The sequence below is a fragment of the Pan troglodytes genome, chromosome 16, assembly GCF_028858775.2.
Source record: "Pan troglodytes isolate AG18354 chromosome 16, NHGRI_mPanTro3-v2.0_pri, whole genome shotgun sequence".
Taxonomy (NCBI): Eukaryota; Metazoa; Chordata; class Mammalia; order Primates; family Hominidae; genus Pan; species Pan troglodytes.
Window position 1 is genome coordinate 9,021,709 of NC_072414.2, and position 16,551 is coordinate 9,038,259.

A 16,551-nucleotide genomic window follows, 5' to 3' on the forward strand; every position below is an offset into this window, starting at 1 on the left:
TTTAAAACCCAGTACTAGAATTCAGTAAAAACCATTCTTTCTCTTTGATTTTGGAATGAAATGATTGAATGTTCTGCGTAGTGGAAGAAAGGAAACTCCTTCTAGCTTTTCCTCAGGAGCCTGTAGATCTTATGGTTTTTCTTTAACACAAAATTCTAACATGTCCTTGAAAGATGCTTAAAGAAGTTATATATATGTACAGCCAAATTAGGCAGTGTATATCATAAACAGATGACCAGAATCTTCTGTAATTCTTTCCCTAACATATCTTTACATGAAGAAGATATTTACCGGTTTGTGTGCTATTATGTGTAATTAACTCAGAAACTGTCACACTCTGAGTCTTTTCTGTCCAATGTATGACAAACATCTTGCCCTTAACATTTCCTAAGACCATGCCTAGCGCAGTGAAGATGGGTGATGTCTAGGTTTCCTCCAGACCCACCTGCAGGGGTCAGGGCTCACTGCAGGACGCAGGAGTCACTCCAGGGCCGTTAGTCAGGAAATGATACAGTACACAGAAGTAGATACGCACACAGCTGGTGGAAGAGCTGAAAGCAGGAGGGAACAGGCTGGCCTCCAGAAACGGCCCTGAGTACACAGGTCCCACCCACAGGGAAGTTCCTACCACTGAGGCTATGAAATGTGGCCTCTAAATCTCTCCTACAATTGCAAACCATCACAAAGCTATGTCCCCGCCGGCTGCCTCTTTCACTCAGGGAGCAAGAGAAGGGCCCCCGGGAGCAAGCTCCTGCCCAAAGCCTCCTGTTCCTATGACGTTGCTTGTGCACAGAACCAACTAACAGACGGGAGTCCAGCCTCCTCGCGTCCTCTCTTCCAAATCTTGAGCAAATCGTCATGAATTGGTTTAATAGAGTTGCTGCCTCAGCACCCATTTTTAGGCTTGACATAAGTTGTTCGAAATGGTCCTATCTGTCCATTTTGACCTAGCTAAACCTTCCCTGCCCTGTGTGGTTGTCTGCAATATTGTCTGCTGGCATCTTGTTCCACTGACCCAAAACCCAACACACCCTGCAGCTGCTGACCACAATAACAGCAGAGTCATTTAAAGAGGTTTCCTGCTTTGTGCGTCTTTTTTTAAAACTAGCCAACTCAAAACCCCATGGGAAAGCCTAAGGAAATGCCCATGGGCCTTAATGAAGGCCTAGTCCCAGCTCCTGCCTCTCTTCCTCTCACTGGTTGAACTCCCTCCCCCTCCAGACTTCCTGTCACCACCCCCAGCCTCTCTGGGACTGGGAGTAATACATTTCTTCTGCTCCCTGCATTTTGGTTTTACTTCCTCTTGTGTTTTAACTGACTGACTCACATGAACTTAACTTTCCCTTTGTCAGTCTTGTCCTAGAGAGTGGTTCTGTCTTGGCTTCCGACCCTCTCAGGAGAGAGACCCCCAAGACCAAATTAAAAAGAAACAATAACAATGGAAATCACAACACATGCTAATTTAGTTGGCAGGGACTAATCAGCACCCTAGATCCTAGCTGCAAGAGACTCCAGGAAATAAGAGTGTTTAATTTTCAAGCTTCTCCAAGTGGAAGGTAGTGATACAAACTGGTTCACAGCATCTAGTTCTTTTTCTGTTTGGGAAATGAAGAAGCTGAAAGGCCTGATGAGTGTGAGAGGCTCTCAAGCAAACCTTGCAGCTGAGATGGGCAGGGAGTTGGTCCAAGTGAGTCAAGAACAGCAAAACCAAAGGAAAGTCCTTAGGACTCTTGACCCAGTACTCCTATGAGGACTAGAGGTTGGCCTCAGTGAAGCCCTGGGTCACTAGGGTATAGTGATGACCATTACTGTGATCCTACCAAACTTCACATTGTCACCCTGATGGGTCCCTGTGCTGGACTGGGACCCCATCCCACTCAGTGCCTTAGCAAATGTGGAACAGACAGGTTATAGATGATAGATGATAGATGGTAAGTGCTGCCTGGGGTTTAGTTGCTGTTCTATGGTCACAAAGACTGACTGAGTAAGAAGTGACCCAACTGCCTTGGGTGTGCTTTCTCAGGACCTCTTGAGATTATGTAACCTGGGCCATGGCCATTCCTATTGGCTCAGAATAAACCTCTAACATGTTTTGGCAGAATTTGGACATTTCTGTCATCACTGTTTTAAACAACACAGTAAATAGGAATAAAAACTAAATAAAATGGGCAAAGAGGATTTGTGTTAGAGGCTGGACCAGGCAGGGGTGATCTGGAGGGAAAATTACCATGTGAGAAGAGCAGCAGCCTGCAATTTGGAACCAGAACACCTGGGTCCCTTTCTCTGTGCGTCCAAAATAAGTCATTTTACCCCCTACCTTGTGCCCTCTTCACTCATATGCAAAATGAGAAGACAGGGATTGCTAAGATTCTTTCTATGGTAGAATGCTAAGAATTTTTTTCACATGTCTTTAGTGTTTTCTTCCCTTTATTTATGTAAGTTCTATGTACTGATGAAAAATACTTTGCCTGAGAAAAAACATGCAAAGAGACACAGGAAACTTTTGGAGGAGATGGATGTGCTTATTACCTTGACTGCGGTGATGGTATTCGGGTGTCTGCAAATGTCCAAACTCATCAAATTGCATACATTAAATATGTGCAGTTTTTTTGCATATCAAATTCACTTCTATCAAAGCTGTTAAAAGTATTTTTGCCTCTCCATTTAGACAGCACTTAGACAACTGACAAGACTTCATGCCTCATCCTTTGTTGTTATAGGCATTGGAAAAGAAAGAATTAATATAAAATTCTAAATAACACATTAATTTTAGAACCTCTTCTCCCTACCTTTTGAGAATAGAAAAATAGCTCCTGGCAGTGTGAGCTGTGTGAGGTATTGCAAAATGTATCAGGCTCAGGGAAACCTGAGTGTGGGACTTCAGTCACGCTCCTCCTTCCTTGGAGGCAATTGCTTAAAGTCATTTTGTTTCTGACTGTCTGCTTCACCTAGTATCTTCGTGTTCCTTGAATTTGTGATACAAAGAACAATGTACAGCCAATCAATAGCTTATGTTATTTTAATGCAAATTCTTGGTAAACAACTCAGGAACTGCCTCTTCTTTTCCTTTAAAAATCGACTAGTAACTGTTCCTAATCAGAGTGGAGATTCAGGGCAACTTGAATCTATGCTCCCGGGTTGTAATCCTCAAGCTCGGCCCAAATAAACTCTCTACTTACATTAATTTCGCCTCTGCTTCTTCCTTTCGGGTCAGCATTTCTCATCTTAACTACCATGGTTTCACAACATTAGCTCTAGCTCTGGCACTTTTTCAACAGAAATTTTCAATCGTTTTGTTACATTTGGTTGAATCAGTGCTGTACCAGCACAGTTACTAATTCTTTTCGTTTGATTTGATGAAAGCTGTAATTCTTCAAAAAGAATAGAAACTTAAATCCTCTTGTGAGTTGTTAAAGTACTCGTTTCAAAGATCTTGGCAAAAGCAACATTTTTTTTTCACTCTGTGAGATCTAAAGTGTGGATACTTGTTCTATATTTAAGTGAAAAGAATATGACTTTTTTTTTTTTTCTGCAGAACAAGATTCTATGGAAGTCAGACCTTTTCAGACTTTAACATCAGCCCTCTATCTTAATAATGTGGTTTATAAGTGATGAACTATTGTTGTGCTTCATCCAGGAAACACTTTTGTCAAACACAGGGGGATTATATACATGTTTTATGGAAGAGGATGCCACAGACAAATATAATGCTATCAAATGGAAGATGATGGCATTTTTAAAATGTGAGGTCCAGAAGAAAGAAAAAACTGAGCCAAATTAATACAAGTAGAGAGTTTATTTAGGCCATGTTTGGGGACTGCAACCCGGGAGACATAGATTCAAGTTGCCCTGAAAATGTATACTCTGATTAGCAACAATTATAAGTGGGTTCTTAAAAGGAAGGGGCAGTTCTTACATAGGTTCATTAAAATAACATTAGCTACTGATTGGTATACATTGTTCTTTGTATCACAAATTCCAGGAACATTAAGATAATAGGTGAAGGTCACTGTGCAACTTGTGATAACATTTTAGGTAATTTATCAGCTTGCCTGGAAACTACAGGGAAGGAAAAAGAGCAAAATGCCTTTAAACAATTGCTCTGGGGAATGGGGGGTGTTTGACTGCAGCTTCATGCTCATGGCTCTTTGGGCCTGATAAATTTTGCAGACCTCACATAGCTCAGACTGCCCAGAGCTACTTTTCTTTCTCAAATGTTTACATGTGTTGGGGCTCAGAAAGCAATATCCCAAACACAGGCTTTGCCATGCTAAGAGGGCTTAAGAGCTGCCTCAGAACCAAGGTCCCTCTGACCTTGGTAAACAACTCAGGAACTGCTGCTGCTTTTCCTTTAAAAATCAGCTTGGGGCCAGACACGGTGGCTCACGCCTGTAAGTCCAGCACTTTGGGAGACCAAGGAAGGCAGAACACGAGGTCAGGAGATCGAGACCATCCTGCCCAACATGGTGAAACCCTGTCTCTACTAAAAATACAAAAATTATCTGCGTGTGGTGGCATGCACCTGTAGTCCCAGCTTCTTGAGAGGCTGAGGCAGGAGAATCATTTGAACCTGGGAGGCGGAGGTTGCAGTGAGCCCAGATTGCACCAAGGCACTCCAGCCTAGCAACTGAGTGAGACTCTGTCTGAAAAAAAAAAAAAAAAAAAATCAACTTGTAACTGCTCCTAATCAGAGTGGATATTCAGGGCAACTTGAATCTATGCTCCTGGATTGCAATCCTCAAGCTCGGCCCAAATAAACTCTCCACTTTTGTTAATTTCACCTCTGCTTCTTCCTTTCAGGTCAACACTTCTCATCTTAACTAACATGGTTTCACAATATTAGCTCAACAGAGTCCCTCCCTGTGCCCATGCTCCCACCCGCAAGCACAGGGAGGGACTCTAGGATTTTGTTATCTGACCAAGAAAGCTTCTTTCCAGGGGAAACCCAGTTGCCTTCAGTTCTCTGCCTGAAATCTCATTATCTATCTCAGAAAAGAAGACTGGGGAATGAAGCCACACTCGGGAGGACTTTTCACAAGGTACCGCCTGCCTCTCAGATGCTTTCAAATTCCAAAGACAAATTTTACAAATTAATTTCTATCTCCAGGGTCCACTCATTCTCTCTAATGATTTGCTGCTCCTCAAAAGAATGTCTACACTCCTGATTGCCCCTTTTGCCATGAAAAAAGGTATATATGCTTCTCTTCCCCCACTGTGGTATTGGGTAATCATTCTCCTTCAGTTCTCCCATGCTATGTACATTAAAATGACATTTTGGATGCCTTTTCTCAGACTATTCTTTTATCAGTTGATTTTCACTGAGCCTTCAGAGGGTGAAGAGGAAGCTTTTCCTTGACTTCTACACAGGCTGGAAATAAATAACCTCCGCTTAGGACACCCCTGGCAGGGGCTTTCCAAACCACTTCCAACCCTGGAGAGAAAGATAATGATGTGCCCAAACAAGTAAGTGACAGTAAGAAATTAGTGAGTGTGGCAGATGTTGGGGAAAGGCCTGCAGCCTATTGCTTCTGCTCTTTGGGATTTCAAGTCTCAACTGTGGTCATGGCAAAGCGCTGTAAAAGAGGTGGGTTGCCAGTGCTAAGGGAATGGCCAAACAAAATTACCCAAGGATATTGTAAGCAGTGGTGAATCCGTATAGGCCTTCAGCAACCTCAATGTTCTGTCCTCATCAGAAGAAAGAATTTGACTGAGGGGCATAAACCCAAGTGAGAGACTGAGGTAAGTTTTATAGCAGGAATGAACGTTTATTAAAAATCTTCAGAATAGGAACAAAAGGAAGTGTACACTTGGAGGCAGGCCGAATGGGCAACCTGAGCGTCAAGTGCATGGTTGACCTTGACCCTGGGGTCTTATACGTCAGCATGCTTCTGGGCCTTATGTCACTTCTCCCCCGATTCTTCCCTTGGGGTGGACTCTCACACGTGCAGTGGCCTGCCAGCACTTGGCAGTGGGCGCACATGCAGTGTGTTTACTGGAATTGTGTATACGTTCAATTGAGGCATTTTCCCATTACCAGTCGAATGCTCCTAGAGGAAGGTCATAGACCACTTAGACTCTGCCATTTTGCCCCTTAGTGGTCATAGACCACTTAGACTTTGCCATTTTGCCCCTTAGTGGTCATAGACCATTTAGACTCTGCCATTTGCTCAAGCCTACTCACCCAGATCCTGATATCCTATCCAGACGCCAATCACCAGTTTCAGGTGTTTTCTCTCTGTTGGGAGACGGCCGTTCCCTGGCACCAGCTGCGACCAATTATTATTTTGGAGAAACAGCTTAATAATTGCCTGCCCATCACCTGATTGTTGCCTGACATTTGTGGTGGGACGGGGGCCTCTCCTGCTCTGCTCATGTCTACCTGGCTGCCTACTGTAACAATGCTACATCTAAGTGTCATCCAAAAGACTTCCAGGATGGCTAAATAGCAAAGAATGGAAAGCTGTATTGGTGATAGCAGTTTGGAAACTGAGAAGAGAAATGTCTGCAAAGCAGACTGGAGGTGTTCTCTTTTCAAAGACGGGAAGGACAGTTGGGTTTTATCCCTTACAGGGCCTGAATCAAACAATAGAGTCAAACATATTCAGCAGGTTTGGGGAAAAGCTGTACCAATTTCTGAGGAGACCCAAGCACATTCATAATGGGTAAACGTATACGTAGCATACGTCCCATGCTCACTTTGGGGTGGGTGTTACCATTAAAGTGAGGTGGAATTTGGGTCTTTATTTCACAAGAGGTGAACTATAGCACACAAAGACAGTTTGTATACCGTCTCTATAAGCCGCTGGAACTGGCTTAGGGTCTGCAGTTGCTTATCAGGAAAGAGCATCTGTAAGGGCAATTCTCTAACAGAGTCCTGATGACCTCGGTTTAAATTATCCTTGTAGCATTAGGGAGTTTAGCAAGGGTGTGGCCTTTCTTGTAGTCCCAGGAATTTAGAAATTTGCCATGCCAGCTGGGTCCTGAACCCTCATAGGTAACTTTCTTTTTCTTTCTTTCTCTTTCTTTCTCCTTCCTTCCTTTCCTTCCTTCCTTCCTTCCTTTCTTAATTTCTTTCTTTCCCCTTCCTTCCTTTTCTTTCATCTCTTTCTCTCTCTCTTTTTTGAATAAAGTTCAGGGATACATGTGCAGTTTTGTTATATGGGTAAACTCATGTCGTGGGGATTTGTTATACAGACTGTTTCATCACCCGGGTATTAAGACTGGTACCCATCAGCTATTTTTCCTGATCTTCTCCCTCCTCCTGCCCTCCACACTCCAATAGGCCCCAGAGTGTGTTGTTGCCCTCTATGTGTCCATGTGTTCTTATCATTTAGCTCCCACGTATAAGTGAGAACATGTGGTATTTGCTTTTCTGTTCTTACGTTTGTTTGCTAAGGATAATGGCCTCCAGGTCCATCTATGTCACTGCAAAGGACATGATCTTCTTCTTTTTAATGACTGAATAGTATTCCATGGTGTACATGTACATTTTCTTTATCCAGTCTGCCATCGATGGGCATTTAGATTGATTCCATGCTTTTGCTATTGTGAATAGTGCTGCAATTAATATACATGTATGCACGTTTTTATGATAGAAAGATTTATATTTCTTTGGGTATATACCCAGTAATGGGATTTCTGGGTTGAATGGTAGTTCTGTTTTTAGCTCTTTAAGGAATCACCACACCGTTTTTCACAATGGTTAAATTAATTTACACTTCCACCAACAATGTATAAACATTCTTTTTCTCCAGAACCTTGCTAGCCTTGGCCTGTTATTGGTATATAGGAATGCTAGTGATTTTTGTATGTTGATTTTGTATCCTGAGACTTTGCTGAAGTTGTTTATGAGCTTAAGGGGCTTTTGGGCTGAGACAATGGCGTTTTCCAGATATATGATCATGTCATTTTTTGTTTTTTGACTTTTTAATTATAGCCATTCTGACTTGTGTGAGATGGTATCTCATTGTGGTTTTGATTTGCATTTCTCTAATGATAGTGATGTTGAGGTTTTTTTTCATATGCTTGTTGGCTGCATATATGTCTTTTTATTTTTTGAAAAGTGTCTTCGTATCCTTTGCCTCTTTTGAATGAGGTTTTTTTTGTTGTAAATTGGTTTATAGATGCCAGATATTAGACCTTTGTCACATGCAGAGTTTGCAAAAATTTTCTCCTATTCTGTAGGTTGTCTGTTTACACTGTTGATAGTTTCTTTTGCTATGCAGAAGCTCTTTAGCTTAATTAGCTCCCTTTTGTCAATTTTTGCTTTTGTTGCAATTGCTTTTGGCATCGTCATCATGAAATCTTTGCCCATTCTTATGTCTAGAATGGTATTGCCTAGGTTTTCTTCTAGGCTCTTCTTATAGTTTCAGGTTTTACATTTGAGTCTTTAATCCATCTTGAGTTGATTTTTGTATCTGGTATAAGAAAGGGGTCCATTTTCAATCTTTTCCATATGGCTAGCCAGTTATCCCAGCATCATTTATTGAAAAGAGAGTGTTTTCCCCATTGCTTGTTTTTGTCAGCTTTCAAAGATCAGATGGTTGCGGGTGTGCGTTCTTATTTTTGGGTTCTCTATTCTATTCCATTGATCTGTGTGTCTGTTTTTGTACCAGTACCATGCTGTTTTGGTTACTGTAACACTGTAGTATATTTTGAAGCCAACTAACATGATGTCTCCAGCTTTCTTCTTTTTACTTAGGATTGCCTTGGTTATGCAGGCTCTTTTTCAGTTCCATATGAATTTTAAAATACATTTTTCTTCTTTTGTGAAGAATGTCATTGATAGTTTGATAGGAATAACATTGAATCTGTAAATTGCTTTGGGCAGTATAGCCATTTTAACAATATTGATTCTTCCTGTCCATAAGCATGGTATGTTTTTCCATTTGTTTGTGTCATCTCTGATTTCTTTGAGCAGTGTTTTTAGTTCTCCTTGTAGAGACCTTTCACCTCCCTGGTGAAAGCTCTAATTCTAGTTATTTCTAGTCTTCTGCTAGCTTTGTGTATTTCTTGTTTTCTGCTAGCAGTATTCCTTGGTATTTTATTCCTCATTTGGCTCTTGGCCTGTTTTGTTTTGTTTTTGTTTTTGTTTTTTTGTGACAGAGTCTTGTTGTCTCGCCCAAGCTGGAGTGCAGTGGTTTGATCATGGCTCACTGCCACCTCTGCCTCCAGGTCTCAAGTGTTTCTCATACCTCAGCCCCCCAAGTAGCTGGGATTACAGGCATGCACCACCATGCCTGATTAATTTTTGTATTTTTAGTAGAGATGGGTTTTTGCCATGTTGGCCAGTCTGGTCTCAAACTCCTGGCCTCAAGTGATCTGCCTACCTCAGCCTCCCAAAGTGCTGGGATTACAGGCAAGAGCCACCATGCCCAGCCTTGACCTGACTGTTATTGGTGTACAGGAATGTTAGTGATTTTTGTACATTGATTTTGTATCCTAAGACTTTGCTGAAGTTGTTTATGAGCTTAAGGGGCTTTTGGGCTGAGACTATGGAGTTTTCTAGATATGTAATCATGTCATCTGCTAACAGGAATAGTCTGACTTCTTCTGTTACTATTTGGTTGCCTTTTACTCCTTTCTCTTACCTGATTCCTCTGACCAGGGCTTCCATTACTATGTTGAGTAGGAGTGGTGAGAAAGGGAATCCTTGTCTTGTGCTGGTTTTCAAGGGGAATGTTTCCAACTTTTGCCCATTCAATGTGATGTTAGCTGTAAGTTTGTCATAGATGGCTCCTATTATTTTGAGGTATGTTTATTCAATATCTAGTTTATTTAGAGTTTTTAACATGAGAGGGTGTTGCATTTCATCAAATGCCTTTTCTGTGTCTGTTGAGATAATCATGTGTTTTTTGTCTGTAGTTTAGTTTGTGATGAGTCACATTTATTGATTTGTGTATGTTGAATCAACCTTGCATCCCAGGGAAAAAAAAGCCTACTTTATCTTGGTGGATAAGTTTGTTTGTTTTTGAGATGGAGTCTTGCTCTGTTGCCCAGGCTGGAGTGCAGTGGTGCGATCTTGGCTCACTACAAGCTCCACCTCCCGGGTTCACGCCATTCTCCTGCCTCAGCCTCCTGAGTGGCTGGGACTACAGGTGCCCACCACCATGCCTGGCTAATTTTTTGTATTTTTAGTAGAGACGGGGTTTCACCGTGTTGGTCAGGATGGTCTTGATCTCCTGACCTTGTGATCTGCCCACCTTGGCCTACCAAAGTGCTGGGATTACGGGTGTGAGCCACTGCGCCCGGCCGGATAAGTTTTTTTGATGTGCTGCTGGATTCAGTTTGCCAATATTTTGTTGGGGATTTTTGCATCAATGTTCATCAAGGATATTGGCTGGAAGATTTCTTTTTTTGTTGTGTCCCTGCCAGGTTTTGGTATCAGGATGATCCTGACCTTATAGAAGAAGTTAGGGAGGAGTCTCTTCTCCTCAATTTTTTGGAATAGTTTCAGTAGGAATGGTATCAACTCTTCTTTGCGCATTTGGTAGAATATGGCTGTGAATCAATCTTGTCCTGGGATTTTTGGCTGATAGGCTATTTATTACTGATTCAGTTTCAGAGTTTGTTACTGGTCTGTTCAGGGTTTCAATTTCTTCCTGGCTCAGTCATAGGAAGATATACATATACAGGAATTTATCTATGTTTTTCTATATTTTCTAGTTTATGTGCATAGAAGTGTTCACAATATTCCATGATGGTTATTTGTATTTCTGTGGGGTCAGTGGTAGTGCCACCTTTTTTGTTTCTAATTGTGTTTATGTGGATCTTCTCTCTTTTCTTCTTTATTAGACTAGCTAGTGGTCTATGTATTTTATTAATTTTTTCATAAAAACAATTCCTGGATTCATTGATCTTTTGAGTATTTTTTTGTATGTCTCAATCTCCTTCAGTTCAGCTCTGATTTTGGTTATTTCTTGTCTTCTGCTAGCTTTGGGGTAGGTTTGCTTGTGGTTCTCTAGTTTTTTTAGTTGTGATGTTAGATTGTTAAATTGAGATCTTTCTAACTTTTTGATGTGGGCATTTAGTGCTATAAATTTCCCTCTTAACACTGCTTTACCTGTATCCCAGAGATTCTGTTATGTTGTATCTTTGTTCTCATTAGTTTCAGAAAACTTCTTGATTTCTGCCTGAATTTCATTATTTACCCAAAAGTCATTCAGGAGCAGATTATTTAATTTCCATGTAAATGTATGGTTTTGAGCACATTTCTTAGTCTTGATTTCTAATTTGTGCTGTGGTTCAAGAGATTGTTATAATTTCAGTTCTTTTGCATTTGCTGAGGAGTGTTTTGTGTTCAATTATGTGGTCAATTTTAGAGTATGTGCCACATGGTGGTAAGAAGCATGTATATTCTGTTGCTTTTGGGTGGAGAGTTCTGTAGATGTCTATCCAGTCCATTTGATCCTGTGCTGAGGTCAGGTTCTGAATATCTTTGTTATATTTCTGTCTTGATGATCTGTCTAATACCGTCAGTGGGGTGTTGAAGTCTCCCACTGTTATTGTATGGGAGTCTAAGTCTCACTGAAGGTCACTAAGAACTTGCTTTATCAATCTGGGTGATCCTGTGTTGGGTGTATATATATTTAGGGTGTATATATATTTAGAATAATTCTTGTTAAATTGAACCCTTTAAGATTATGTAATGTCCTTCTTTGCCTTTTTTGATCTTTGTTGGTTTAAAGTCTGTTTTGTCTGAAATTATGATTGCAACCCCTGCCTTTTTCTGTTTTCCATTTGCTTGGTAGATTTTCCTCCATCTCTTTATTTTAAGCCCATGGGTATCATTGCATGTGAGATGGGTCTCCTGAAAACAGCATATTAATGGGTCTTGGTGTTTTACCCAGCTTTCCACTCTGTGCCTTTTAATTAGGGCATGTAGCCTGTTTACATTCAAGGTTCACATTGATATATGTGGATTTGTTCCTGTCGTGATGTTAGCTGGTTATTTTGCAGACTTGTTTAGATGGTTGCTTTATAGTGTCACCGGTCTGTGTACTTAAGTGTGTTTTTGTAGTGTCTGATAACAGTCTTTCATATTTACTGCTTCCTTCAGGAGCTCCTGTAAGGTAGATCTAGTGGTAACAAATTTCCTCAGCATTTGCTTGTCTGAAAAGGATCTTGTTTCTCTTCATTTATAAAGCTTAATTTGGTCAGATATGTAATTCTGGGATGGAATTTCTTTTCTTTCAGAATGTTGAATATTGACCCCCAATCTCTTCTGGCTTGTGGGGTTTCTGCTGAGAGGTCTGCTGTTAGTCCGATGGGCTTCCCTTTGTAGGTGACCTGACCTTTCTCTCTAGCTGCCTTTTACATTTTTCTTTCATTTTGACCTTGGAGAATCTGATGATTATGTGTCTTGGGGATGATTTTCTTGTGAAGTATTTTACTGGGGTTCTTGAAATTTCCTGAATTTGAATGTTGGCTTCTCTAGCTAAGTTGGGGGAATTTCTCATAGATAATATCCTGAAATATGCTTTCCAAGTTGCCTACACTCTCTTCATCTCTTTCGGGGACACCAGTGAGTCATAGATTTGGTCTCTTCATATAATCCCATATTTCTCACAGGGTGTGTTCATTCTTTTTACTATATTCTTGTCTGTCCTATTTCAGAAAGTCAGTCTTTCAAGATCTGAGATTCTTTCCTCAGCTTGTTCTAATCTGTTATTAATACTTGTAGTTGCATTATGAAACAGAGTCTTGCTTTCTCTGCCAGGCCTAGAGTGCAGTGGCACGATCTCAGCTCACTGCAACCTCTGCCTCCTGAGCTCAAGCAATTCTCCTGCCTCAGCCTCCCAAGTAGCTGGGATTACAGGCATGTGCCACCATGCCTGGCTAATTTTGGTATTTTTAGTAGAGACAGGGTTTCACCATGTTGGCCAGGTTGGTCTCGAACTCCTGATCTCACGTAATCTGCCCACCGCAGCCTCCCAAAGTGCTGGGATTACAGGCGTGAGCCACCATGCCCGGCCGTGAAGTTCTTATAGTGTGTTTTTCAGCTCTATAAGGGCAGTTACAGCCTTTTCTATATTGGTTATTTTGTCTGTCAGCTCCTGTATTATTATGATTTTTAACTTCCTTGGATTGGTTTTCGATGTACTCCTGCATTTCAGTTATCTTCATTTCTATCCATATCCTTAATTCTCTTTCTGTCATTTTAGCCATCTCCACCTGGTTCAGAACCCTTGCTGGAGAGGTGGTGTAATCGTTTAGAGGAAAGAAGACACTCTGGCTTTTTGAGTTATCAGAGTTCTTGCATTGGTTCTTATCTTTGTGGGCTGATGTTTCTTCCATCTTTGAAGCTGTTGACCTTTGGATGGAATTTTTTCCCTTTTATCCTATCTGGTGACCTTGAGGATTTGATTATGGTGTAAGGTGGATTCAGCCAACTGGCTTTGTTTCTGCAAGATTTTAAGGGGCCAATGCTGAGCTCCCAACTCTTGTACTGTGTGCCCTAACTCTGGGGGACTTATATTGGGCCCTGACTTTGTTCTCTGGCTCCTTGAGTTTGTGAATCCACCGCACTAGGGGGCCAAGGTGCTTCTGGACCATTGGTCACTACTCTGGTGGGTGGTGTCAGCCAAAATGTTTATAGTAGGGAGACAGCTGGATCTGTCCTTGTTTGCATGTGCCAGCAGCAACAGCAGTGGCAACACGGCAGGGTGCTAGCATGGGCCGGGGTGCCTGCCTCCATGTGGGTGTTCACCACAGTGGTGGAAGAAGCACAGCTCCGGGGTGAGGGGCCCCTGATGGTGACTGCACATGTGGTCATGTTGGTAGTGGTACTAGCAGCAGGGTGGGGCGCTGGTGGGCACAGGTCTGTGTGTGTTCTCTGTGCACCGCAGTCAGGAGTGGTCACTCAGGGAAGGGGAGGGTCCACTGTTCTCCATGTCTAGTTTTAGTCCCTCAGAAATGTTGACACAAGGGTAGGATGCTGGTGGGGGTGTGGCTGGCTGGCTGTATACCTGTCAAAGCTCCACTGTTGGTTTGGTGGGGGTAGAGTGAGCGGAGTGCACTCCCACCACAGCAGTGGCAGGGCAGGGTGCACACACACACACACGCACGTGCTAGTGAGACAAGGAAAGCAAATGCATCTGCACACACACATGTTGGCATCAGTAATTTAGGGACTGGCTGTGGGTCCATGGGAAGCTTCAGTGTGGGGAGGGGGTATGCAGGATAGTGTGTGGTCATAGGGGCTGCCCCGATGGAGCTCTCCACTGGATGGGCATAGTCTACCAGGGCAGGAGGTATGATACAGGTCCCCAGGGTATCCAAGGCTGCTCTGCCAGTAGGTTGGGGCCCTGGGAGAGGCCAGCAGACCAAGGGATGCTCAGATTGGACAGGACCCATATGATGGACAAGACTGCCCTGCAGAGATGAGGTCTGACAGTTCCCCTAAGGCTAATATGTCCTACGGGAGCAAGTGGAGGCAACAGGAATGGGCTTCCTTGGCCATGCTCCACTACAGATGCTCCAGCTCCAAACCCTCTGAGCTCTGCTTCAACAGGCATGCCACCCCTATCACTTCTCTAAGCAGCTCTCTGCCAACTGGAGTGTCTGTGCTGGTCAAAGGGTCTCCTCCCGCTAAGATTCCAGAGGCTCGTGGTGAGACAGGGTTGCTCAGGGTTGCTCCTTGCCAGTCCAACTTACCCATTCCCCTAGAGTTGTTGGGGGCCAGGGATGAGTCTGCAGGCTGCACAGGAAGCATTGTTGAGGAGGCCTCAGGAAACTTACAATCATGGGGGAAAATAAAGGGGAAGCAGACACATCTTACCTGGCCAGAGAAGAAGAAGACAGAGCAGAGGGGAGGTGCTACACATTTGTAAACAACCAGATCACAACAGAACTCGCTCACTATCAGGAAAACAGCAAGGGGAAAGTCCACCCCCATGATCTAATTACCTCCCACCAGGCTCCTCCTCCAACATGGGGGATTACAATTTGACATAAGATTTGGGCAATGACTCAAATCCAAACCGTATCAGAAATCAAGAAAGGTCTCCTGCTTTCTTTATTAAAACACCTCAGCAAGAGGGAGATGAAAGAATCTGAGGTGTTGCCAGTCCTGCCTTCTGTGTCAGTGTCAGTGGGACTTTCCTGGCTACACCTTTGCTTGGCATTGCCCGTTCACTCACCCATTCATTCATTCCTTTTGCAAACTGTTATGTGGTATGTCCCAATACACCATGTTTTAGGGGCTGACACTGCAAATGAGCAGTGTATAAAACAAAATCCTGGGGTCCCCATTTTAGTCACTGAAAGCCAGCTGATGAGCAGACAGGGAGGGAGGGATGAACAGGAGGAGCAGAGAGGATTGCGGGGGCTATGAGACTGCTTTATATGATACTACAGTGGCGGGTACCTGTGATTATGTACTTGTCCAAACACATAGAGTGCACAACACTAAGAGTGAACCTTAATGTAAGCCATGAACTCTGGGTGACAATGATCTGTCAATGCAGGTTCTTTCATTGGAGCCAATGTGCCACTGCAGTGCAGGATGTTGACTGGGGGAGGGCCATGTATGTGTAGGGGTAGTGGGCAGATGGGAACCTGCGGTACCTTTTGCTCACATTTGCTGTGAACCTAAAACTGCTCTAAAAAATAAAGTATATGAAAAGAAAACATAAGAAGAAAGGCATAGGATAGTGGTAGGAATTCTCCAGATAACTGAGTAGGGTGAGGTGCTGGACAGGGGATGTGTCTGGACCTGGACTACTTTCAAGATCTCTGTGCACACTTGGCTGCATGACTTTGCTGACACAGTTCAGCTGCACAACACGCCACCTACCCTTCTACAGAGGTCAGCAACCTGGGAGAGGACCCAGTCAGTTCCGGGGAGTGAAATGCCAAGACTGTTTGATGGGCATTCCAGGAGAGTGTATATTGTGTTGTTAACTAGAATGGAAACGATTTAGAGCTGCCAGGGGTCTTGGACAGTAGCTTATCCAAACTCCTCATTTACAGAGATTTTATGGACCCTTCAACATCACTAAAACACTATTGGAGCCTCACAAGCCTATAAAATCCAAAGGACAACTGGGTAATTCTATATAGACATTCTTAAATTTTTGACCTAAAAGGAAAAGGCTGAGGTAAAATTAATATAAGTAGAGGGCAGGGCACAGTGGTTCACAACTCTAATCCCAGCACTTTGGGAGGCTGAGGCAGGAGGATTGCCTGAGGTTAGGAGTTTGAAACCAGCCTGCACAACACGGTGAGACCCTGTCTCTACCAAATCAAAAAAAAAAATTAGCCAGGTGTGGTGGCGCATGCCTGTAGTTCCAGCTACTCAGGAGGCTGAGGTGGGAGGACTGCTTGAGTCCAGAAATTGGAGATAACAGTGAAGTGTGGGTCATTGTGTTTGGTGCAGCATTATTCGGTTAATTTCTAGCTACCTGTGGCAATAGTAAGTAGTTGCAAGAAATGAATACATAGCTCATGGGTTAAGTAGGATGTGATTGTTATCTCATTTTACGTCTCTCTGGGCCTGATAATTTAAAAGGATTCATATTCCTCGAATAAAAGTTATCTCCTTTTCTCAAG